General features: G+C 35.2%; 1 protein-coding gene and 1 long non-coding RNA gene across 11 annotated transcripts in view; one reads left to right on the plus strand and one right to left on the minus strand.

Annotated features, from left to right (window-relative positions):
* LOC128677587 (protein prickle-like) overlaps positions 1 to 27,927 on the minus strand; it is a 293,975-nt gene that overhangs the window by 36,724 nt on the left and 229,324 nt on the right. The gene's annotated exons all lie outside the window — the stretch shown is intronic.
* On the plus strand, positions 15,901 to 27,352 carry LOC128677601 (uncharacterized). Its single transcript, XR_008405548.1, has 4 exons — positions 15,901 to 16,037; positions 17,416 to 17,526; positions 21,422 to 21,554; positions 21,772 to 27,352. It is a non-coding gene; the product is annotated as an uncharacterized LOC128677601 (long non-coding RNA).

The following is a 27,927-nucleotide window of genomic DNA, read 5'->3' on the forward strand; positions in this document are numbered from 1 at the left end:
AAAGTTCTCTGCCGGCTCTGTCTGTCTGTCTGTTTGTAAACTCAGACGGATTTTCATGCGGATTTCACCAGTACATAGTGTGATTCCGAAGGTACAGGTATAATTTATTATGTTTTTACCCGAGCAAAGCCGGGGCGGGCCGCCAGTAGGTATACAAATAAAAAAGAATATCACATGCCCAAAAAACTAATAAGCAAACGCCTAAATCTGATTTACCCAGAGAAAATTGCTTCGAAGTTCTGATCTCTTCTTTTTCGTAATGTAGCTGTAAAAGCAACTTTAACATATTCCATTTAAAGCTCACTTTTGTATACGGGTTTGTTTAGATGGGTTTTGATTAAAAGGATTACGACTCCTTGGTGTGGCCAAGTGGTAATGACATTTAAAAATCTGGACTAGTCATTCATGTCATTTTGACTGAAATAAATTATTAGTGCTTTTTTCAATTTTCAATCAGAATAATATCGATTTGTGACTTGTATTTCACACTCTGGACTCCCAACGTTTTACTGCTATGGTAGAAACCGGGTTCAAATGAGAGAGAGAGAGAGAGAGAGAGAGAGAGACATTTTACAACTTTTGGGTAGTGTGGTGTTACGAAATTTTGAGTAACGGCCATAATAATTATACTAATTTTACTAGTATTATTTAGTACCTACAAATTCAGTATACAATTTTTTTAAGTTTCATCGCGGTGCGTGTATGCCTTTGCATAAGATCGTATAAAAATTCTGTGATAATATACAGTCTATACACTCGTTATATAAGTCTACGGACTGGAATATCTTAATTTTATCACGGGTGGCAGCGATTGTGTTATAAGGATCTTGAGAAGTGACCCTTTTATTTAGATGCCAAGATATCAGAGCTCTGAATGGAATTACGGAGTTTTGAAAATATTTAGGCAATTGAATATGAAAATGGTTTTTGTGTCAAATGCTGCTGACTCACTATTTAACGATTGTATTTTATTATTGACGGACATAGAAAGAGATAGATGTCCAAAGCGAGATGGTGATAGCTTTCAGAAGGTGTGATAAGAACTGGAAAGAAGGGATAGGAGACAGATGCTAGTGAAGAAATTTCAGCGGGTTCTTTCAAATTCAAATTGTTTATTGTCAATTGCTATTTGCCCAGCTGTAGGGTACTAATAGCTAAACGAAATTAAATAATAATATTTTTGTTTAAAGAAGTTTTGTGAATAGTGGCCGAGTTAAGGTTCCTATTTTTGTTATCTGTCTTCCTTGTCTTTTCAATTTACAATTTCTTAGTGATCAGATGGTAATCGAAAGATTTAAACCAGTAGTTTCAAACTCCTAATATTGTGGAGCAGCAAATAAAATCAAATATTTACTGATTACTACAATGATTTTACTGCATATGCTAAAATCTTTCGATTACGATCTGATCACTAAGAAATTGTAAATTGAAAAGAAAAGGAAGATGCTATTATAGTATTGAAAATGTAAAAATTAACTCATTTTTCCCTCAGACATTCCCAGTGTCCACAATTTCGCTAGTCTTAAAGTTTTCCCAAGCAAGTCACGCGTGTTGTTCCGTCTCCGCTCCAAGCTTGGATATTTGCATTAGTTTCCGCTAAACTGACGAAACAGACACACAGATATGATGACCACTGGATATGCACAACACAAAGAGTTTAATAGTGCTGCTACTATGAGAACTTGCTTCAATTTTGTTGTCGCAAGCGCTTGATACTTATGACAATGTGACCAGATGTTATTTAAGTTACCTAAAGTTATAAAATGTTAAAGTAATAAACACCTACTTGCAATAATTATAATTACTTATAACAAGATATCGTACGTAAAGGTAGGTACCTACGTGAAGGGAAGTACCTATACGTAAGTATAAGGAGAATAGTACCTTTCTCAGTAGTGGGCTTAAAATATGATGATGATGTCGTAAAAAAAACTTTAAATTTTGAACAACCGGCCGTCTGCCTTACGTCAACTCTCCTTGGAAATGCTATCGTTGCCTAGGCTGTATTTCTTTTAGTCGCCTCGTACGACATCCACGGGAGGATATGGAGTGGTCCTATTCAAAGGCGGGACCACACGCCTCCACTAATTCTAAACTAGCGCATTCACGTTATCAAAAGATTTGGAGACACTAACAATGGTTTGCGTGTAAACAAATTATTAAAATTATTTCCATATAGCACATCCAGTATCAGGATTCTGACAGACATGTCTTCAGATCCGGTGACTCATGTCAACATCACGAGTCCCGCGTATTGGCATCAGGTTGTTGAGTTCCGATCTCTATATCCTAATCCGGTCATTTAACGTCATAATTACTTATATATTTTACAAGATACCTTATATAATATTTATTTATGCTTGACGTCATTATCATGCAATTATTAGGGACGATTAAATTGCCAAGTTATCTTTCTATTTACTTTTACTACTTCCGATGTTTTATTTGCTTTTACTAGCAAATATGTTGCTTGCATTATACATCGATTTTTTTCAGATTATACTATTACAGATTTTCTCACAATATTGACAGGTTTAATACTTGATAGGATAAATAAATTGTTTATTTGTTCACAGAGTTTATATACGTAATTAAAAAAGATATCACGAACTTCTCAAAGATAGACTTCCTTAAATTACCGTGAAGATATCGTGCTCTCCAAGTTTGAGATCCAGAAGTTTGTGTTAAACAGGCCGACTTTAAAGAAAAAAATAATCTGCTCGACTACAGAAAATTGAGCACCACCAAAATATCTTCGACTTTCACACCTACCACTTCCCATAAATATCCTTCGATAACCCAATCGTTTCGTTTAGCGCTATCAGCCATATTTATCTGCAAATTAAATGTTTACGGCCGATACCTGCGCCTGCGCTGACCACGGAGATGGCGCCCCCCGATAGTGATCTGACAGGAACGGTGATTTCATTATTAGAGACGTTGCTGGCGCCATAAAAAGAAATATTTTTATTATTTTAAACCCCCCAATGAGCACTTTATTTTTTTAAATATATTTACACCTCTAACATAATAGGAGTGATTTTTGACTTTGTATTTTTCATCCCAGTTCTCCCTTTTATGCAAGACATTTTCAATTGATTTGTTACTTGTCAGACAGTGGTCATCATCTATTTTCATGTCATTCCTTATGAGTGACTAGGAGAACCCACTCGCGGATTTGTGTATTACGTAACATTTTCTTGTGTGACACATTCAATCAGTCTTATTAGATTGTTTAATTCTTGTCAAATTAAAATTTAATTTTTCGTAAAAATCGGCGTCTTTTTTTTCGAGTGTTCCATTGATAACACTGGTGTCAGATTTTGAGATACCTGATTTTTTACGAATGATCTTTTAGTTTTGATTTTTTATAATCGCTGTAATTGATGGATTTTGATAGGTTGAGAGTCACGGACAAACAACAAGTAGAGTTCAATGGGGATATGTGTTCAATTTAAATTGTCTTTATAATTAATGTAACAATAAATATTAAGATAATCCTTTTAACCTGAATATCTTCAACCCAAGGTCACCAATCCCTCAGGTCAGTTCCACACCGTGGCTGCCAGGCGCCCTCCCCTCGCCCCTCGCCCCTTGCCCCCCCCCCCCCCCCCCCCCGCGTGTGGCGCGGTGCTAAGCGACAATCAGTGTACAGTGTTCTCAGAACAGAGTTGTAGGGAGTAGTGAAATGTTCTAATGCTTTGGAGGTGGTAAATCATATTTGAATATAAAACTTTTGATTAAATTATTATTTGCAAAAGCATAGTACAAGCCAAGGATATTTAAAAATATATAGGTACTTAAATTAAGTATTATAAACTGGTGTTAAATTATTGCTCCTCTACATCACGCGTCCTGAACAGATATTTGTTTCTTTGTCCACCTTTCATGTCAAAACGGAACATTGGATTGATTTTTTGGTGTGCGTTGCTTGTGAGTTGAAGAGCTGGAGAGTGGGTATTTAATGTCTACTCTGGCCGTAATATACACTATTGGATTGACTGGATCTGGTCCTGGACCAGGCCCATGTATTATATAACGTTAAAACCTTAAGTAGTTTCATTGTGTGTAATGAATTCTGTCTGAGTTTAATATCATCACTTCTCTCTCGCCTTTAATTAGGAGAAGGCTTCGAATAAACTATTTTCTGTCCACAAATGCTCCGAAATTTGGTTCGAAAATTCTGTAACACAAAGTATAAGGAGTGCTCTTCGCTTCGGACCCACAAACCACATCCATCGCACGTTTTTCCTACTCCTTGCCACGTTCGATTGGAATGTATCGCCTTGGAATAAAATAAAAAATAAATAAAAATATAACGATCCCTTATCAGATCGGTACAGAGATAATGAATTGACCCATTTACGGAGTGAATCATTCATTACCAACCTGCAAACTTAAAAATGCAATCAGAAAAAGACAGAAATCCATAGAAAACTTGTAGAGGAATTTCACGTTCGAACGGCAAATGTAAGTTGGTGAAAATTTTTGGTTTTTAAGATAATTTTTTCGAGGAATGTTTGTTTTGATAGTGTATGGGATGTAGTTTATTAGATAATGTTTAGCGAGAAATCGAACTATTTGGCTTAGCGATTATTTTAATTGGATTTTTAAGATAATGCTTCGGAAAGATATCGGTATCGTGTTTCCGATATTATAAACATAATTCTGGTACTTTATAAATTATTATAAACATAATTTTGACGACCTCGGTGGCGCAGTGGTAAAGTGGAAAATGATCTTTTTCTGATCGGCCCGGGTCTTGGATGTTTATCTATATATGTATTTGTTATAAAAATATAATACCGTTGAGTTAGTATCCCATAACACAAGTCTCTAACTTACTTTGGGGCTAGCTCAATCTGTGTGGTTTGTCCTAATATATTTATTTATATTGTCTTGTCTTCTTGGTCTGGACTTTAGTCGCAGTAAGAAGTGGTGGGTTCCTATAGTAAGTGTGTTTGTTAATAGCTTTAATGTGTACATAAATTAAAATGAGTAATAAGTATACATATAAGATACTAACCCGCGCCGGCTTCGCTCGGGTAAAACCCTAATAAAATAAATGTATACCTAAACTAGGTATTTATAAGAAAAACCCGGATCAAAATTCGTTCAAAATCAAATCATTTATTCAGAAATTAGGCCTTCACAGGCACTTTTTCACGTCATATTCTAAATTAAATGATATTTATCAAAGCTACAAACTACTAGCAATTCGGAACGACCACTGCTGAGAAGAAATGCCGAAAGAAACTCAATTAAACAACACTGTTTGAATGAGTATATTATGCCAGAAGGGCTTACCATTTTTTAAATATAAATTTGTGTATATTTTTTTATCAGTAATATAACAATGTAAGTACACAATAAAGTACAAGGTCAAAAGGTATACTGAAACATATTATGATTGTGATCAAGTGCTGAAGAAAGGAAAATAAATAAATAAATATATATATGTACAATTAATGAAACGAAAAAACTTTTAATAAAAGATCGAGCTGACCAGTTCCCCCCGGCAGCCGCAGCATCCGTTTAATAGTTTTAAAGATCTACGCATACATACGGACAGACGGCGGATAGCGACTTTGTTTTATACTATGTAGTGATAGTGTTCAGTCCAACGGAAGACTTATGTTAGGATCTCTTACTTACCTATGTTAGGACGTGTAGAGGACATGGGGTTATCGATATGAATGAGGTCATTGCTCGAGGTCAGACGTAACCAGGGTGGAAACAGACAAATTGATGATTGACCTTCCGTACTCAAGTACAGTATGCCAACGGCTTTCCGTCCACAAAGTTAATAAACAATGATTAATTAGAATATATAAACCACTGCTCTGAAATATGCCGCTAATAAAGTAATATCTATAATCTAAGCTAATAAGTCCCCCGGGGTACTAATCCTGACTAATATTATAAATGCGAAAGTTTGTTTGTTTGTTACCTCTTTACGCTCTATCTACTCAAATAATCTTTTTGAAATTTTTGATACATATAGTTTGAAGAACAAAGGACATAGGTCATCTTTCATTTCGGAAAAATACCTAACTGTTCCCGTGAGAAATTCACGCGGGCGAAGACGCGGGCGAAGACTCGGAATGGAATGGAATAAAAAAAAACTCAATCATTAACCCCGAAAATATGACACTCGTTAAGTTACTGTCATGCTTAGGCCATAGATTAGTAAGCCTTGCCCCAATGCTAAGATGCGTCACGTCGACGTAGCACGTTGCAGCTCCGTTGTACTTCGTTGTTTTCCATAGGTACGGCGTGTCTCCATACAATTTCTGCGTTGCCAGTTGACACATGTTAAAACAACGGAGCATAATGAGCAATTGGGACATGGCCCTAAACCTAGTATTTTTATTTCTTCCCATAGTTCTGCGCAGCGTTTGCGCCACAATTTCTGGAAAAGGTCATCTTCCATTTTGACATGAGCGACAATAAAACTCAGGACTCAGCAGGAAGGACTTTGTTACTCCCCAAGGAGGCCGGCCAAGAGAACCAGCTACAAAATATCGAAACACGTTGGTGTTTCGATACACAATTAATAGAGTGCCTAATTCCATATTTCACATGGGATCGCGTGCAAAACCTCAGGCAATATTAATATATGGAATGTTTCCACAAAAATGTTGCGTGTTGAGAAAAATCGGAATTGGCAAGATTACCGGCGCGTAGTAAACAGAACGATTACCTATTTGTTATTCGCTGAATATCTCCAGGCATTCGGGAAACGTTACAGGGGATATTAGCATATCATTATTTGGGTTTGTTTATTTGTTTAGTGTATTATATAATGTCTTAGCGTGATCTTTTGCTCTTGAATATTACCATCAACTGTTTTGAAAGTTACCTTGTCTGGACTTCTATGTAATGTAAGAGCGGCCAATTTGCTAAAAATCTGAGTAGGTTTGTGTTGATCACATTGCAAGTGTGGCGTCAGAATATTCAAAAGTGAACAAAATGGTGCCAAAAAGCAAACAAAATGAAGTTTATCGAAACTTGTCATTGACGCATTTATTACGTTGTGTTGTGCCCACTCAATAAAAGTAGAACAGTCAAATAGTTATAATAAAGATTAAAATGATATTAAGAAAAATAAAGAAAGAAACATTACATACATTCCTTTAGAAACACTGCGAATTAACGCTTCTTTTTTTCCATTTGTCTTTCGCGCTTCAACTGGAAGCATTTTCTATTTTTCTTTCCAATTTGTAAGATTTATATTTTACACTATGTTTTTACTATGAATTAATAAATAAATCATATATATCGCTATCTGTCTATCAAATATCTAATTTCATACCAAAACTGGGAAAACAGAAAATGATGAGGTTTGCTGTAATACTAGTTCTACAAGTAATTCTAAATTATGTAATTTAGTGATGTTGACGCATAAGTGACCGGTGACCCCTACGCGACCCCAATTTGACTGGATTTCATTATTAGATTAAAGCTTTTATAGAAATAATAAGCGATATAATACTCATGTTAGTATTATTACCCATGTCTGGGTTTAGGGCTGCGTTTTGTGGAACACGGACTTGTCGATAAAATTTATCATTCACATTTCACGGCTTTTTCGGATATTTCCTTTTTCTAAAGGCGTTGGAGCCCAGGCGATTTCTTACTATTTGATCTTGAGTTTTCAATATGACTTCTAAATAATGCTCATAAAAATTAAAAATTTATTTCGATGCACGAATTTTTTTATTGATATTAATAATCACGGATTCAAGCTCTTCTTACTGAGCACATTATTATTTATTTTTGTTACTATTAAATCTATGTTAACCATACCCTCTAAAATTACTGACTTTGTAATTTTTTATTTTATGATAATGTTTGATTCAGAAAATATTTTAAGATTTTTTTCATTTAGCACTTCAAGTTTCTGTTCGCCATCCCTCCAACTCTGCTAATTGAAACAGGTACACGCAAAGATATAAATTAAGCCCACCACTCAAAGCCTAACAGCCTATTAAGCTGGCATTACCGAAATTCCTTCTGGGCTGTATAATATTGGTGCTAAGCGAAATTACAGGCTATTTAGGCTAACTACTGGCATTAACTAAGGCTCAATAGGTACGCGATGTTGAATTGAAACTATTTTGTTTCTATTTCCAATGGGCACTTTTTATAATGTCACAGATCCTAAAACTATACTTTGCGGAGACACTGCCGTGCCCCCACATACAAACTAGCCTATACAGCTATTAGGGATACTTTTAATTGATTTACAATTTGAAATTTCAGAGATTGAGCGTTATGAATGATTTTTTTCTGTGGAATAAACATGAGTTAGGCTAGCGCACAGGGCTAGCTAATAAACACCACGTTATATCAACAGCCGTATAGCACCCAGACAATCAATTAGGGCCAAAGCTCGTGCGACAAAAACGAAATTACCACTTGGAAACGCGAAGGTCGGCTGGACGACCTAACTCACAAAATATTTAGCCAGCAAAAATGTATAATTCTATACCTCTATACCTATGCTACTAGCCGCCCGTCCCGGCTTCGCTCGGGTAAAAATGATATACCTTCCCCAGGAATCATACTGTCTATTGGTGAAAAAAAAAACGTGAAAATCCTTGCAGTGGTTTTTGCGTTTATAGCGAACACACAGAGCAGAGGACTTTATTTTATAATCTTATGTATGGATAATGTAAGGTTATTTTCAATCTGTATAATGTGGCCGTTTCATTATAGCGTGTGATTGCGTGTGGTTTCGCCCTTATAATAGGACCACATATCCTAGTTTTTGGAAATACTTGACTTAATGCGGCTGGTAGCTTATAGGCTAGGCAGAATAGTGTTCACATCGGATTCTTGGCTGGTAGAAACTTCAATATTTTAAGGTTATTTTTTTTACGCTGAACCCGGGTTGCGCGTCGTCACAGCTCTGAACATAACTTTGCAACCATGCGTTGATAAGAAACATAACATTCTCCTAGAGGGTGGACGTCAGGCTCCAGGAGACCGGTTGCAACACCATTTCAAATTCAAAATTATGACGTTTATTTCTTACGTTGTCCCCGGACTTCATGGAGCCATAGCCCCGAATATGTAAGGAATACGCGAGGAAGAAAGAGAGAGAGTTAGTATCTGTAATCAGTTTTAATTTACGTCCAGGTGGCGGCCTAATTAGGCAAATCTAGCACGAACACCGCGCCCAGGGCCGGCACGCGGACTCATAGCCTTTTTGGAAATAGTCGCAGGAATGTACTAAAAATGTGCGCTTTTATTTCGTTTCTCGCATTTTGTTTATCGAGAAAATCTATTGGAGATAACGTACTTTTAACGTGAAAATGGTATATTTGAATGGCGTTTAGTCGGTGGGCTATGTTAATAATAAGTTTTTGAAAATAGTTTAATGGAAACATCACCTTCCCAATTTCCTGGCTGCTATCGGGGCTATAACGCTGTGAAATTCGGGTCAACATTAAAAACAATTTTAAAAGTTTTGAATTGTTTGACGCATAAAAATCCGCATGAAATGGTGTAAGTATCAATGAGATACTTGTATTTTGATAATTTTTCTTAACAATTAAAACAGGCTTAATCCACAGGTGAACCAATACACACTAGACATTTGAGACAAAAAATATTCCCTGTTCTTAACTGTAGATCAGTATGTTGAATGAACAAAAAGCGAAGGATTTGAGCAATTTTCACGCTATTTATCTACTTCCCATCACGCAAGAAGGACAAAATGTCAATTCTTGTCGTTTATTTTATAAAATTGCTGACTATTTATGCAACCTTAGCGTGAAAATGCCGATTGTAAAATTGTACGATGTAAAACTATAAGAAGCCTCATCTCTTGATTGATGATGATCTCTTGTTGTCTTCCTTCAAAATAAGCCTATATTAAACTTGAAATTAAAGATATTTTCGCAACTTGCAAACTCTATTCAGCTTTTTTATTACCAAAGCTTGTTCATGCTTTCTATATCTTGGTTAATATATATTAATAATTAATTAATAATTTGGTAAATATATACGTTTTATTGTATTTAGCTGTTAGGTCTCCTGCTGGGCAAAAGCTGTTTTCCGTTGCTTCTATTCCTCGCCAGTATCCCTTATCGATAGCTGCCAGTTCGTCGGACCATATGTATGTACAATTATATATATAATTATAGCACATTCATTTTACTTCTTTATGACTAATTTCAGGCCCTTGCAGAATGCTAAACGATGATAATTACCGTCACGGTTACAGTTTGTTATGATGGTTGTTTTTAACCGTGAACTGAAGGGACACTTAACATTTCGTTAATTAAATAAGGTCAGGATGTTTATATCCTCATGATGCTATGAAAACACCGCGACATACTGCAGGGAAATATTAATTACAACAGTAATTGCAACGTCTTTTCATGGATTCTTCATCCATGAAAAGACGTTGCAATTACTGTTAGAATAGATTCTTCTTCTTAGGTAATATAATTCAATGTTCTTTGTACCTATTATAAAATTGAATGCCTTTCAAAAAAGATTAAGATATAAATTGGTTCAGATGAGAATTATGAATTTATTTATAAATATTTAAATATAATTTCTAATAAGTAAATGCTGTAATGCTGTATCTAGTCTAGTTTGAATTTAACGTCTCATGTTAGTTAAATTCTTTGACGACCTCGGTGGCGCAGTGGTAAAGTGCTTGCCTCTGAACTGAGAGGTCTCGGGTTCGATCCCCGGTCGGGTCATGATGGAAAATGATCTTTTTCTGATTGGCCCGAGTCTTGGATATTTATCTATATTGTTATGTTGATGTATATATTATAGAATATAGTATTGTTGAGTTATATATGTCTGGGCCGTGGTGCTCAGTATATAACTTTCTTCTATTTCGTTCTATGCATTGCCGTATTTGTAGCATCAAATAAAATCTATAGTATATTTTCCAAACGTGTCCTTGAAAGCAACAGCTAAAGAAAAGCAACCCGCGTCAACTGAGGCGTGCCGACCCTACAAAGGTCAAAGAAAGCAATGCTGTGATTACACGCTCCATCACGGCTGCAACACCTGCCGTCATGCTGGATGGGTCGCCATCTTGCGCAATCGTATTTACTGCAGGTACATAATCTAAACTTAATCTGTACTGCATGTGCTTGTATAGAAATTTTTGAGGTGTCTTGCTGAAATTTCGCCCACTTGCGTAATAATAATTCGGATTAGTGCTTAACTGTTTTAGTACTTTTTCAAACCACATCAGCTTTTAAAGCGTATATGGGTACAATCAGATATATATATTAGATATATTAGTAAAATTCCAAGCATTTAAACTATATCATAATTCTCTAAAGGCTTCAAACTTCTAGAATATTGGCACGACCACTGCTGAGAAGAAATGCCGAAAGAAACTCATATAAAATTGTTGGACCCTGTCGTGCCAGTAGGGTCAACATAATTTCCTTTATTTTAAAATAATAGCAAGCAATTTAAAACTATAAATATATTTGAAATTTTAATGACATATTAGATCATCTAAGATGAGGTTAATGAGACAGATTCACATGACGGGTACCCTTTAAAGTATCATTACACGATTAAGGTCAAAGTATATAGTTATATAGTTTCTATTTCCACTTTACTTTACATTTCTACTGACAGAGGCTTATTGTCAAAGCCTATTGTACAATGGAAAATAAAAACACAATTTTTACACGACTGTAAATTGATATTATTATACAGCTTTTTAATTTTACAGTTATGAGGTTTTTCATGTACCTATTGTTTCATGTCTGAACGTAACCACTGTTGTTGTATTATTTGTTTATAATAAATCATTGGCAATAGAAGGTAAAGTCTTGTTTTTCTAAACAATTAGCTTGGAATTTCTTGTGAAAATAATATTACCATCGCCTGTCAAATTCTATTAGAATTGGGTTTAACTTTATAATAAACATTCATCCTACAACAACACACTCTTTTTTACGAGCTATCTCATCTATTATTTCACTGGAGTCGCATCGTAATCGGAATTTACGATCGCAATAATCTATGTTACTCACGTGCGCCAAATTCACCTCTCCCCTATTTTTTACAAGAATAAAACTTGCAAACGTACCTGAAAAGAAAAAAAACTTCCATTAGATACAAATTCTATGGAATAAAAGGTCGCAACAGATGGTGGATCTATAAAATTGAGATCCGATCTATATAAATGATACAAGAAAGGTGCAAAAATCGAACGAAAGGGAATCCACAACTGTATAATTTGTATGCACAGATGACAATGCAGTTACTTCAACGGAAAAACATGCGATAATAGTTCTTATAACTAAAAAACCAAGGATGAACGAGAATTTTAATGATATCATTTAAGAAATTGGTGCAATGTGTATAGATGCGGGTGTAACGGTAGTAAGTGAAGTTTAAGATGTACTTAGTGGTGAACAGACTATTGCAAATTAAAATGTTAATGGCTTTGTATGCAGTATCGATTCCACACGTCTTTAGAGTGGAGCGATAAGTAGTAATTAAATTTTACGAAGATCAGTCGTCGATGTCTTATTGTAGTGAATTCATTGAATTGAATCGAACAATAAATTCTTTGTTGCTTTTATAATCATTCTCAATTAGCAAAGTTTGTATGTTTTAATCGTTCTGCTGTGTATTTACTTTTGGTACTATTTTATTTGTAGTTTAAATTATTAAAACATGTCTTGCATTAACGTATAAAATCATGATCAAATTAACAACCTTTTTTTGTAAAATAAATTTAATTTAGAGCTAGAAATTATCCATAATTGATAGACAAATAAATAGTCCGTAAAAAAAGTGATATAGATGAACCGACATATAATTATTCATAGCATCAACATGCGATAGATTTGAGAACAAGTCTCGACGTGCACACCTTGTCGCGTATCGTTTGTTAAATCATAACCGAGGGAGCTTTCGACTAAATATAATTCTAAACGCACCCTCTTCCTGCCAAATATACGTGGTAACTTACAATATTACTTATGCGTATCGTTAACCATTATTAAAAAGACGTAGAGACTGGTTTTGTGTAAATAGTTTTGAAGTATATGCGTCTGTCTACGCAGGTGTGCCGCAAGGGTCTATACTAGGACCGCTTTTAGACATAAGGACACGTGGCTTGCAGAAAAACTAACACAGCTTTCGACTTCCGTATGGCGCAAATATAAACAGAATTAGATCGCTATGATGTTTTTCCGGCTTTGTGAGTTTGTATTGGTGATTTAGTGGAGTCCTTGAGTGGTCTTGTGCCAATTATAAGTGCTCTAGGGTCAAAATGTTTTCGAGGGGAGCTTTGAAAGACTGCGGAGGTTGTTTGGAAACTGCTAATAATGTCTGTGTCTTGGGGGGCTGTAAATCATATTTTACGGTTATTTAAGTAAATTAAAGGCGTTTTATATTTTAAAGTTTGGAAGTATTTTATACAAGTAAATAATATTATTACAATTGCGCAAGGGAATCGTTTTATCTATTATCGTATTATCGTATTTACCTATTAGTTGTCAATTAATACGGAAACTGCATAGTTCATCCAGAAAGACTTGCTGGCATAAATATAGACAAATAAAAGCATAAAATCAATTCACGGCCCTCGTAATTTACAAATTTCCAGTTAATTGAATCGGCGAGTGTTACAAATTTGTAAAAGTCTCCTAGATTAGGATCAGGCATGGTGGCTCGGAATGCTCGCGTGAGGTCCGCGGATCGATCGACTGTCATCGTTGTCGTGACCCGTGTTTTTACTGTACTTGCTCGAATTGTCAGATTTGGAGATACACTTTAAAATACGTTTAATTGAGCCCAAACGTTTACTAGTATAAATTGAAACAAACATATTATATTAATTGCAGACTGCAGTAAAATGTGGCTGAGGTTTATAGAGGTTATTGCTACTTTTAAATAAATAAAGAGTATGTATTGTTTTCGTATAAAATCGAACTTCTTTTTCTTTTCGAGTTTTATGTAATTAGATAGGTAGTTAGACTTAAGGCGTTAGACTTAAGTCACAAGTTCCATAGGCTTAAGTCTATAAGTAGCTTCCTGTTTCTATGCCTACATTTTAAAGGTAAGTAGAATAGGAAACAATAAAATATCATGCAATCTCTCATGGGTCATGTTTTAGAATATTCGAGCGATATTATTATCAAATTTACCACGATTGTGACATAAAATAAGGTTGACAACGTTTAATTACTAGATATTTAGCTTGCTATTACAAACTTCACCATCAATTAGCTTATTCAAACCAGCTTTAACCTTAAATTATGTCTCCATTAATCTTTCCGCCGCAAAATTTACGAGTTTGCTTTTTAAATGTTTAAAATCTAGATTTATTCTAACAGAAATTTAGGCCGTCACGTCACCAAGATCGAATCTATGACAAACGAGAACTGTGGCACGCCACATGCCGTGAGCGATTCTGTAAGGTCTACTTACAAATGTTATTCAGTGACGGAGTTCAATGATTTTTGTATTTTATTTGGGCTTGTCTGCGGCTATGATGACTTTTCCTAAAGCAGGTTAACCTGTATTGTCATAATGGTTTGATTCAGTGATTGAATAAAATTGTTCTTTGAGATCTATATCTACAGATCTTTTTGCATCATCATCTATCCGCTGAATCCAATCCATTCTGCATTTACAGACTAATTTGCGTAATTGTTTTTCGAATTCAGTGCCCGATAACATTTGTTGTTATCGATGCATGTTTTTCTCATTTCATATGCTGGATGTATTCGGTTTTTCTAACACCCAATTTTATATTCTTTTTATCATTGTGGCCACTTTGTGTAACAATTTCACGCCCTATATTTATTTAAGTTTGTTATCTCCAACACATATTAATTATTAATTTATTACAATCGATATTACACGGTTATTTAACAACCAGGCGGCAGTATATTATTCAAATCTAAATTTGATCTCCACATTACATTAAACTTCTACATTGTTATCATACCATTTTGAATTCTATGCCATGAACTTAAGAATACGAAACGGAAATTCGTCAGCAAAAACCTTAATTTTTAAACAGCTACCCCTCAAAAGTTACCAAATTAAAAATTCTTTCTTTGCCATCATACGTAATCTTTAATCCATTTCAATAAGGCGTAAAATCGATGTGAAGATAATGAGAGACGCAAAGACGTTCATTTTTCGTTGCTACGGGGTGCATTAATAAACGAAGGCTTTTTTCTACTAAGTCCAAACTGCGCTCGCGCACACCAGATGGCGTTCGGGGGCATTGACTTCTTAAATATTTTTTTTACGTTCAGAAATCGCGACCCCTAAATGCGGTTTGGGAAATACACGTGCGTAGTTTTTTTTTTTTATTTAAGTAAGTACCGTCGGCGGCTGCGGTTGCTTTAGTGTAAAATGCGCGCCATTTTAGGCTTAAATAATTTTTTGCTAGACTGAACCCGTTTTGCCGTGTTTTGCGGTCGATTTGAGTTAATATTTCATGGTAAGTGTTCAGTTTATGAGTTTGTGTTTAATAATTCTATTCATTTAATAACAATGTTTTGAATGAATTAAAAATTCGGTGAAATTGATTATATTGATAGTAAATAAGTATTCGTTTGTACATATTTTGGCATGCACTAAGGTTTAATATTTATTTATTATTAACTTTTTACTAAATGGTACCTCTATCAGCAAAAAACAAAGACGTTCCGGATCGAAAGAAAATTTTTATACAAAAATACCGTTTAAAAAATACCCACCCACAATTTTAAAGAATAAATGAATGCTCCAATGATATTTATTAAAATGTAATAAGCTACCTAGTCCACAACTGCCGATGTTCTCCCAATAACATAGTCTTAAACTGGCTGAAAACAAAAAAGGAAAAAACAAAATGGCGGACCGCAAAATGTCAAAATTCAAAAATAGAACAGGCGCGTGCGTTCGGCTACGCCCCGGAGAGCAGTAATTGTACGGTGTTGCAGCTTCAACTGCATCTGCCATGGAGGCACGCGAAATATCATCTTTTTATCATTCGCACTGTTATTAATTTAATTCGCTACAAATACAAGGTAATGTGCAATTTTACATGTTTTCGAGATGGGAAATTACCCGAACCGACTATCTGAACAACAAAAATGTTTTATGTACATTTTAATAGTGATAATGGGTCTTAAGACTTGTAAAAAATTCTGTTTGCATTCTTCTTCTTAGCGTGAAGAGACGGTGTACATGCGTTATTATGTCTATGTGCTTAATATATAATATATATTGTCAGACTCTGAACTTGAAATTAATTACCAAAATGTCTGTTTGTCGCAATAACCCAAGCCCAGGCGCAACTTTGTGTGGTGTTCTCTCTCGATTGCTTTGATTGGCTATCGATTTGATAAAATCGAATCCGTATTTATTTGATGGTGTTATGAAGAACAAATTGACACTCATAGAACTTTTCTATACCTTCAAGCACATTTCATATGGATGTGAATGATGATTTAGCGTTGATTTTACTTCCGAAAATCGCCAAAACAATATTCCGTGGTGATCGCAATCAAGTCGTTAGGGAATTGCCTGGATCTCTGCGGGCTGTTATTTGAGAATCTCTTTCGATTCATTATTATTCATTCATAATTCCGCATTATGTAACAGGGATTGTTGGCACGCGAGCTGACTGACGCATAGCTTCACGCATCTTACAGCAAAAACAAGTCTGGATTTTAGAATTGTTTCATTTGTAACTGGCAAGCGGCATAACTATTCCATTATCATTGTAAAAAGTGTTCAGTCGTGTGTTACATCGATACAAATAACTATTTCTTTTAACTAAAAAGAAGGAGACATTCGTGACATTGCTGCACATGATTTGTTTGAAAGTATTTATTTAAATGTAACCACTAAGTAATATAAATACGAGCAGAACAGTATTTCAGAGAACTCTGCTCCGAACATTCGGCAAAACCTTTTTAATTTTTAAAAACATTGTCCTTGTCGACAGTTGATGTCTGTCTTGATCTTCGTTTTGACCCCTTTCTATGAAACATTTGACGACCTCGGTAGCGCAGTGGTAAAGTTATTGCCACTGAACCGAGAGGTCCCGGGTTTGATCCCCGGTCGGGTCATGATGGAAAACAATCTTTTTCTGATTGGCCCGGGTCTTGGATGTTTATCTATATACGAATTTGTTATAAAATATAGTACCGTTGAGTTAGTATTCCATAACACAAGTCTCGAACTTACTTTGGGGCTAGCTCAATCTGTGTGGTTTGTCCTAATATATTTTCTTCGAAATCTTGTACGAAATGCCCTAACAACTAACTCATTTCATTAACTAAATAGTTCTTACTTACATTCTATAAATCCCGTTGTATTGGACTGAATATTGAAAATAAATTCTAATTGTGTAGGTTCTTCGGACGAAAGTAAAATCTTTTTTTCGCATTTTATTTAAAGGTATATTTCTCACGCGGACCCTGAGCTTCAGGACATCACAGTCGTAAACACAACCGGGACCACGCGAGAATGATAGAGAGAGATCAGCTAACGGGTTCAGGAGACAAATGGGTACATTACAACCTCAAGTCCCGTAGTATACTTGTCTAGGACCTGCACGACAGCTGTCCCGCATCTGCCGCCGGGTGGCGACAGCGCCACGCGACTGCATGCGTGCTATACCAGAGAAGCTGTACAACGGGACACGTAATAATTACTATTCCTTATTCTAGATTAGGTTCAGTAATGAACAGATGAATGACATATCATTTGTGACAACTCTGCTTATTTAAGTGTATATTAAAATGTGTATGTTTCTTGTTTGTACCACAATTTTTATTTAATGTTTTGTTTTTATTTTTTTACTTTTGGCAATTATTCTTTTAATAATTAATATGTATTATATATTTATAATTAATATGTATTACAACTTGGCGCAACAAAAAATAATATACATTCTGGATGATGTCATGGCCAATTATTTTTCATTCTACATCCAAATGACCCACCAGTGGGACATTAAAATAGCTATGGTGATCTCAATGGTCCATCGCTCTGGTTGCACACGTGACCCGGCCAATATATATATATATGAAAAAACCTACTTGAATATAATTTTCATCAAATAGGTCAAACACATAACAAAAAACTCCTCAGAACTGAGCAATAATACAAACATATTGAATTCCTTCCGCTTCTCAAATCATTTATGAAGTTTGCAACCGGGACAATAATATTTTTTTCAACATCAGATAAACCGCTACACATTGCGACTTGTAAATAAAAACCCAAACTTCATACGACATCTCAAAGTGCGGCATCTGGCGCGCCTTGGCGAAATATACACATGTCTTTAAGCAGATGACTTGCTCATCGATCTTCATATGAATTCAAAATTTCAACTTTATATCAATCATATTATAATTCAAATTGAATTGACAATCCTTAATAAAAATTGCATAGATCAAAAATTAAGTTATATTCCATTTCCAGGAGAAGATAAGGTGTATATTAGTATGGAGTGTGTTCGGATATTTTTTTCGGAAGTAGTATAATTCATACGGTAAGCAGCGTGTCAGGTTTCGTAGCAGATGCGTCTGTATTCTGCGCACGCGTCTCGACGACGACGAATTTCAAGCTCCACTTAGCATTTATTGTTTTGTTGTTGTAGGTTATGATTTTTTCGGCCAGAAGTTTATGCAGTAGCCCTAGGGCTAATAACTTTTGTGTTTGAGTAAAGACTTGGAAGCGTGTAAAATAGAACTAATGTGTTCAATTAAAAGCAGGTAAATTAATTCCAACTCCAATTTTCGTAAATTTTTGATTTTCTTTTTTTTTTTTCTTCATAATATTATGATTTTTGTTAGTTTTAGATGTGTAAAATGTGTGTTTATACACACACGCTAGAAAAATTAAGACCTGCATGCCTGCTTAATATAATCCCGCTTATCACATCGATGATTTAAAAAAAAAAAACAAAATTTTAGGACATCACCTAAAAATTTGTTGTATTTTTTTTACTGGTGGTGGAACTGACATTCTAAATTTATAGGCGATACTTCATGCAAAATCTACGTTATCTGTCGTCAGAGCGCGACTGAACAATGGGGCATGGCTCTAAGAGGGATTTTCCAGCCACGTCACTCCGTCACGACACTGGTCATCGAACTTGGGACGCTAACGAAAACGCTCCGTCTGTCATTCTCCACGCACGCGCCCCGATAGTTCGCAATTAAATTAGCTGAGCGATTACAGCCTACGCAGTTTTCATATGTTCGCGATTTCCTTAAAAACGCGCTGTTAACTCTTTTGTGTCTGCGCTAAAATAACTTGCAGTTGTGGTGCAAGGGACAAGCGCAAAAATAAAAAATAGTTTTTTTTTGGGCTAGTGTTATTTGGTAAATATCATGCCCTTCATTCATTTATTATCTCATTTTTGACAGTTCAGTAAAACAGGTAGCTTTAATCTTTCTTTAACACTAATTTGTACGTTGTATTTATTGCGAATATGATTTTTTTTTCTTTTGTATTACTTAAAAATGTGTATAAGATTGCAATGTTAGTTTACTTTATCATCGTCTACTAAAAAAATCTAGAATCCTTAAATATGATACCGACCTATGATACCGACAATCCCAAATAAATCGAAATGACAAGTGGATGAAGAAGATCTTCAAATACATACTGTGTAAAGAGTAGTATATGTATATATTTATACAGAGACTGCGTTTACGATGCCGGGATGTAATATAATACATGCCTAAATATTTCAACGTTAAATTACACTATCAAAATCACATTACATTTTGAAGTTGACGTTTAACACATTATATTTTTTCACGTCAAATTAAACAATGGAATCATGGATTTAGTAAGTACTTCGTACCTACTAATTCCATGGATGGAATATACAACTCGACTAATCAAAAATGCTACAATCTAGAGAGTGATTACAAAACTTTCAAAAAGTAGAAGAGGAACAAATCGCTACCTCTCATAAGTTGCAGCGCAAGTTCATTGGCTGTGAAGTAAGTTTATGCGTAGGTGAAGTATGTCTAAGTTTGTCTGTGTGTGCCGCCGGACCGACTGCACGATGGAACCAAATGTCAGAGGTCACGGGAAAGCACTAGGTTCAGCAGCTTACTTCACTTTCTAGTAAAATAAAAAGGTATTTAAATTTTTTATCAAGATAAATCATTTACGTGACAATATGTAGTTATCGGTGTTCGATAATAGGATGATTAAATTGTGATTTTTTTTCACCATGGGTTGTTTTGATAGAGTGGTTTTTGTTATTTGTAAATTAAACAATTGAAGACCTATGATTATTATGATCAATCAATATCTGATATGATCTAGGAACAGAAATGTAGCTCCACCGACTAGAGCATACGAAATCAATGATTAGGAGTACAACTCTGTCCTAAGTATGTAAAATTAAAAATATTTGATGTAGTCATTTATAGAATTAAAAAAATACTAAATATAAATACTAGGAGACGTGCCACATACAGTTATTTACTTGGGTTTAGTAAAAAAAAGTGCTTGCTGTAACGTAAGCAATAGCGCAAACAATCTTCAACCACAGTGTAACGATATTTGGCAGAACTATCAAATATGAAAATAAGTAGACGAATAAACAAACTTACACTTGTTCGTTCTCAAATAACCTCATGAATGACAATTCAGAAAATATTATAATAAAACTCATGAATGACAGCGCCATTCCCATTGTGCTTCCAGGGTGGGAAGAGACGGTCGTGGTTGACGCTTGACATTGTCAGCGGAGTGCCATTTACTGAATTATCATTAATTTTCTTCATTCAATTGGGTATAAAAGAACTATTTTTGGTGAAATGTACTCTGTTGATTGTATGAAAATTAATAACTTACGATATCTAATAACTTTTACCCTTTTTTAATACGCCCACGTGAAAATGTTGCGATTGTTTGGATGAAAGGCATGTCCTAAAATACCAGTAGTAATTCGTACCAGCCAAATTAATGTAGCAATTGAGTACGTATACACTGTAACACTAGAAAATTTTGTCAAAAATACATGCTAAAAAAATTAAATCCAATCAAAACTTGTATGATTTTAATACCCAATCCACAAAATAGTAAAAAGAACTATATAAAAGTTAAGAACAGGCTAGTTATTTTGCAATACTACAGTCTACAGTGCAATCACTAACCTAATCATAATAAAATCATTCCCTTTCCTTTCATTTGCATGCACATAAATTTATCAGAACGTATGCGATCGGCTGATCCATTCAGTTTGCGAATAGGGTTGCCATTGGCTTAAATTAATAGACCAATTCTTTGTTTATTACCGTTATCTCGGAGATGACGGGTGCAAAGCAAAAAAAAAAAGAATATTGAAAATCAATTTAATGATTTCAAATTCTATATTCGTTTTTATCAAACTTAGCAACCCTAGATTATGCAGTGCATATTTTTGCAGTGAGGCGCCATGGCGCGTGAGCGAGGGTGAGGTACTGAGAGAGGAGCGGAGGGGGGATGCGTCGAGACGTCGTCTGCGCATCCCGTCGAGACTACGCTTTGATCTGTTGGTGAAGGATTGAGAGTGGCTAGAGGTGAATACATACATTTCTTTTGAAATCTTTTTAAATTGACCTAAAGTTTGGCCGTAATGGTTGGAAGAGTATGCCAGTTGGCGTTAAATCCATTCACACTTCACAATTGCAATTTTGTGGAATATAGTTTAAAAATATATATCTAATAATTGAGTGTCTAATAGTTGAAAATGATCTCTCCTATTCATCATCTCTTGTCTTTCATACTGTTATCTAGGTGATATCACTAAAGAAACGCATGGGTCAGCCATCGCGAAGCTCAATCTCAACCCGGCCCACGCCTCCGCCGCCAGTTTGACCATTTGAATGAACACGACATACTTTACGACGTATGATACAAGAATATGGACATACAAGAAGAGTTTCGTCCATCATCTGAGTTTATAAGCTCTGTGGAAGTTTGTGGGGGGCTGTGTCGCGGTTTATTTGCGCGTCCAGCGTTAAAAGCCGCGTCTGTACCTAGTACTATTTAGCGATTTTATATAGCGAGCGCCGCGGGACGGAATTTCGACGGATTTCTCGATCATACCCGATGAACGCATTCGCGTTTGGCTTCAAATTAGGAAGTTAATGTGTTGCGTTTTTCGATATTTTTTTTAATTAGTCAAAAACACAATCTAGTCCAATGAAACGTCCCTCAGCTTCGAAGGGTTGTCCAGACTGGTGTCGTAGTTATCATTACCTAGAAGTTGCTGCAGCCTGGTTGCAAGTTATTTATGATAATACTTAACATTTTCCCTCGATTTTAATCAGGAAAGATATAAAATGCTTATGAGAATTGATCCTTCAGAGAACGGGCTAAAAGTAAGATTGCCTGAAAGAATTGATAACAGACACGAAAACAGGTGATACCTAAAAGCTTTGCTAAAAACCACAACACATTTAAATCAGTCGCATAGTGCGCACGCGCCTTACCACGTGGACATAAATTAATTCACAAACGTATGACATTTGTTATTTATTTAAACGACTGTTTGCATCAGATAATACGATTCCCACAATCAAATAGTATTTAATTCCGCAAACTGCCTCGAAAGGTCAAAGACAGGAAGAGGTGTGCAGTTGTTGCGATACGAATTAAAATGTCATTTGTTTTTATATTATTCAGTTAGAAAGTCTGCTTAAACAATCGTTGAGATCTGTGTGAATGATTAAAATATGTTTCTTTATATTCATTTTGTTTTTATAAAGTTTGTTGACATAGGAATAACGTTCATTATTACTAACATTTACTCGTAAATGTTAGTAATAATTTTTTAATAATAGTTTTTTAATAATTTAGTAATAGTTTTACAACTAGCGGCCCGTCCCGGCTTCGCTCGGGTAATTACAAAATAAAATATAAGTACACCTAAACCTTCCTCAGGATTCCTCAAACATTCCTCAGGTTTTCATCAATAGACAACTTTATCTATTGATGAAAACGCATAAAAATTCGTACAGTAGTTTTTGAGTTTATCGCGAACAGACAGATGCGGCAGAGAACTTTGTTTTATAATATATATGGATGGGATTGATATTTGTTTCCCTATCACGCGTTTACTGTAACGTTCCCCGAATATAATTGCATATGTTAATTTCTCTTTGAAAATAATTATATTTCATAATTAGTACTAAACTTTTTTTTTTAAATTATTCAAAATCAAAAACAATACGAATGATTTATATAGTAGTATTAGATAAAAAAGGTAATATGAAACATGTCAATGTACTCAATTATTTACTTAAATATTTTTAAGTTGACAATGGTATGATGATTCAGGAGTATTCTCTCGTGCATAAAAGAGATTGGCGTGAGCTCACAAATCACTTCTCCAGCCAATAAATTCACTCGGTCCATTACAATGACACCGACACATGTATCGCTGTCAAACGCAACATTGTAGACGTTTACGCGACTGGCTGAAAAAGACAGTATAGTTTTTCAGGATTCAATTGGGTACGCTTTTGAGGGCCTATATTTGGAATTTTTAATTGTAGACCACAATTTATTCGTACCACGTTAAAACTGCGTTTTTTTTGGCCTATTTGAAAATCCACTTGTTTTCTCTGTCGTCCTCCTTACTATTTTCCCTCCGCCACGCTTCGACATTGTAATAACCAGACCATTCAAATTCAAATTCAAATTCAAATCATTTATTCAGAAATTAGACCTTCACAGGCACTTTTTCCCGTCAATCTTTATATTTATAGTTATTTCTCACAAGCTACAAACTACTGGCATTTCGGAACGACCACTGCCGAAAGAAACTCATTTGAACAGTGTTGGTCCCTATCATGCCAGATCGGCTTACCATTATTGTTTCTTACAATGTTTTTTTTTTCTTCATTGACACGCTGATCTTCCTAGACTATGTCAAAAAATCTAAACTACTCGTATAATGAAGTTCAAAAGTGCTTTTGTTGTCTTATTTAATAAGTCGTATATGTAAATCGCTTCTTACAGATTAAAATATGAAGGCTGAAAAGACGTGCAAATGCCGGGTGAAGAATACGAGTCTGTATGATCTAGACTTTTGTCTAAAAGAAGGAAATTTTATTTTTAATTCAATGATGTTTGTGTAATTAGTTATTAATCGGTTAATTTGGCTATATTCAAAAATAAGTATTTGTCCTCCCCGCACAGGATGCAGACGTAATGCAGACAATCTCAGTCTAGACTCACAGAAATAATTGGCTGCATTTAGCAGACGTCGGTATATTTAGTGCGGTATAATTAGACGTTGCTAAGTTAGGGCGGCCTTACGGGGCCTTGGTGGTTAGCCTAGCAAAGCCCGCGGGTTTGCTTGATTAAGAATCCTAATTTTATAAATTAAAATGTTATCTCTATATGCTTTATCGAGTTGTTATCGTGAAGGACGTAGGCTACCTTTCATCCCGGGACAAGTTCTCGTGGGAAAATTACGCGAAAAAAACAATAAATAGCCAGCGAATATTGAAGGAAACATAATTTAGAGCACAGTGTTATTGGAATGGCCATTTTTACTAGCTCATAGCGGTGGCACCAGTCAACTTTGATGTTGATTTTAACCCGCGCGCCTCGTCTCCACCGTTTAGATAATATGGCGTACTTTACGTTTTTCTGCGGTTATAGTTAACGTCAAAATTTACTTATGCACCTCAGCTTTTTATTCTTCTAAAACCAGCAATAACAACAAAAAAATATTTGCTAAAATATACAAACACATCATTTCTGAAACGATCGAACGAATTGGAGCATGTCCTGAAAAAAATAGGAAATATTAGACACAAAAGCTTTGCGGAAATATATTGAGTCAAGTCATCCCATCCACTCCACCCCTAGCCTGTAACGACTATGATAAATGCCCAGTAGTAATATCATAAAATATGAGCCTTATATACAAATAGATACTTCGTTCTATATATGTTACACATTTAGGTTTGACGTTAGGCAGGCAGCCGATTCTTAAAAAAATTAAAGGTTCTTCAATACGCGGCCCAGGCCTCGGACGTCACAGCTGCGAATGAAACCAGGAATATACGAGAGGATATTAAGAGAGAGACATGACTCTGTTGAGGAGGATGTAAAGGCGTTAGGGTTGGTCGCGAGTTTGACAGGAAATACAGATTGACAAGTCTGATGTCGCAATATATGTTTTCTTCCCACGAAGAAAATGGGTCGTTCCTACGAGCGTGTCTAACGCCGCAGCTGCATTATTACAAATGTTTCAAATTTTAAAGATCAGAATCAATTTTCTGACTTTATGAAATAATTGACCTATGCTTGGGTACCTATTGTTTACATATTTGTTTTTAGAAATCCCTTCCTCAATTTTATATTTCAAATATATTCATTATTTTATTTTTATTCAATTGAATTTGTATCCCTTTTGACATAGCCTGAAAAATAGTCTGATTGTTACTGATTATAGTCTACAAGAATTCTTTCCGAGTTTCCTTCAAAGATTGAGGGTTGCGTCATGAAGCGTTGATCATAAACCTTACAGTTTATGGTCTCTCTACCCATAGAGCGGTCGTCAACACTCGTGACTGCAACTTATTTAGTGATGGGGCAAGTATCGATAAATAGTGCCAATATATATTTTTTACTTTATCGAACATAAAAGTGGTGGACTTATATTGACATAATTATGAAAAGGGGAACTGCAGTAAAAAGCTTAGTAAATGATTAAAATGAACAAAAGGAGCTAGGAGATGAACAAAAGGAGCTAGGAGATGAACAAAAGGAGCTAGGAGATGAACAAAAGGAGCTATTAAACACTGTTACAAACAAATACTAGGAACACTGGAGCCAAATTTCATCAAAATAATAGTAGTGGTTTTTGTTTCGTTGCAAAAATAATAAAAAGTAATTCCTATTTATAATCCTCGCATATTATACGAAGTGTCCGTTTCGCGTCTGTCTGTATGAACTCAAAAACTACCGGACGGACTTTTGCACGGTTTTCACTAATAGATAGTGTGGTTTTTGAGGAAATTTTAGGTGTATAATTTAATATGGTTTTACCTGAGCGAAGCAGGGACAGGTCACTAGTTTTTTTATAAAAAAAAAAACAACAGATGAAAGCAATAGAAAAATAAGGGGATATCAAGTTTGTGTCTCATCTCTGTCGTATCACTAATTGGCAGAAATGCCGCCTAGACACTTCAGGGTGATTTACAAGGGATGAGAGCAGTACAACGGCCATAACCCCAAGATTCAAGGGATGCTTGCCAAGTTCCGACATCCAGTTATGACGTTATGAAGTCTGAGAGGACAGTGAACCCAATGTCACGGTCAAGTGGACAGTATAGTGCTCTGCTTGATGGATACATTATTTGAGCAATGGAGTCCAGAAGCGAACTCATGAGTGGATGGATGTAGAAGTATGTAAAAAGGTATGCTAGCCTCCACATAAAATTGTCAATTTAAGATAAGTTTAATTTTAAGAGAATGTATTTATAAACTAGTTGTACGGCGTGAACTTGACCTCGCGAACACATTAAATTTTTACAAAACTGTGAATTGTATTTCTGTACTGTACTTCAAAAACGGCTTAACCGATTTTATTGCTCCACGAACTTAAAATTCTATTGGCAGATCCTACATACCTTTTAAATTTCATCAAAATCGGACCAACGGTTCGAAAGTTATCGCGTTACAAACACACATACATACAAAAGTGTATATTTGCCCAAAGTAGAATTGTAGATCTCGCTCGCACAGTCAATGATAATATGGACTGTTTGTCTGAAATAAACAATTTTAGTATGCTTCCCATCAGGCTAGATTGAAGTCAAATTTTCTGATGCTGATAATTGGGTGGTTTGTAAAGGGCGATGATGATCACATGTTTTGATGTCCCCACTGCTGGAGTATTTGCCTCCGCAATTACGACAGTGGCTTATCCGCCATTGCGCTATTGACCTCTATAATGATTACCGCTAAAAGCTGACGCATTTATTTTCAACTATCTGATTAAACACATGTGGTCTCATGGTTAAGTCGAAAGCAGGAGAGATTGTGATTTTCTAGATCATTTTGTATGACAAAATTAAACAATAACTAAGGTCGTTGTCAGGTCTTGGATGGGTGGGCGAGACTCCCGACCTCGCTGATATGGGCACGGCAGATTCGCTACGATTATTTATCGTCGATGCCAATCATGTGAGCATATTTTGTAATATATGATCGAATGAGTCGTCGCATAATGTCTCGCTAAATTAAAAACATGGTATTAGATAGAAGAATTGCGTCATCGAATTAGAGAGCGTGCGAAAGTTAGGAAATATTCAAGATTTGATAAATTAATAATTAATAAATTTTAATAATTTTAATATATTTTTTTCAATAATTGAATCGTTTTCATGAAATTTCGAAATTAAATTTACGACTTTTTCTTTGTAAACGTATCGTTACAACAATCTGGCTGTTCGTAAAGTAGCTGGTTTTCAATCCTATCCATATATATATATGCCATAATATTAAAATGGTTTATAATGGATTACAATAAACCAAATTGCTAGAAATAAAGCTAAGAATCATCACCAATTAATTACTACCTCACTCCAAATCAACCATAAACAATCTTAACACCATAAAATAACACTTCAAAGGGTTAGATAATAAAAAATCTGAATTAGTGCGTGCTAATCCCAAGGCACATTAATTACGTATTTTTAAGAAAGTGTTTAAAAATAATCTCCCTTCGTTATAAGGCATAAATATACTGTAAACGGCAGTCGCAGTTTGTTTGTGGACGTGACAGACGGACAGACAAAAAGCTGGGCAAAAAATGTGGGCACCCAGAGCGGGTGCGGCGGCCGTGTGTGGAAGCGTTTGTATGTAATGAAAACGCATTACATTGTATTTCAGTTGTTTGTAGATTTGATTACAAAATTTTGATGATCG

The sequence above is a fragment of the Plodia interpunctella genome, chromosome 18 (assembly GCF_027563975.2).
Source record: "Plodia interpunctella isolate USDA-ARS_2022_Savannah chromosome 18, ilPloInte3.2, whole genome shotgun sequence".
Taxonomy (NCBI): domain Eukaryota; kingdom Metazoa; phylum Arthropoda; class Insecta; order Lepidoptera; family Pyralidae; genus Plodia; species Plodia interpunctella.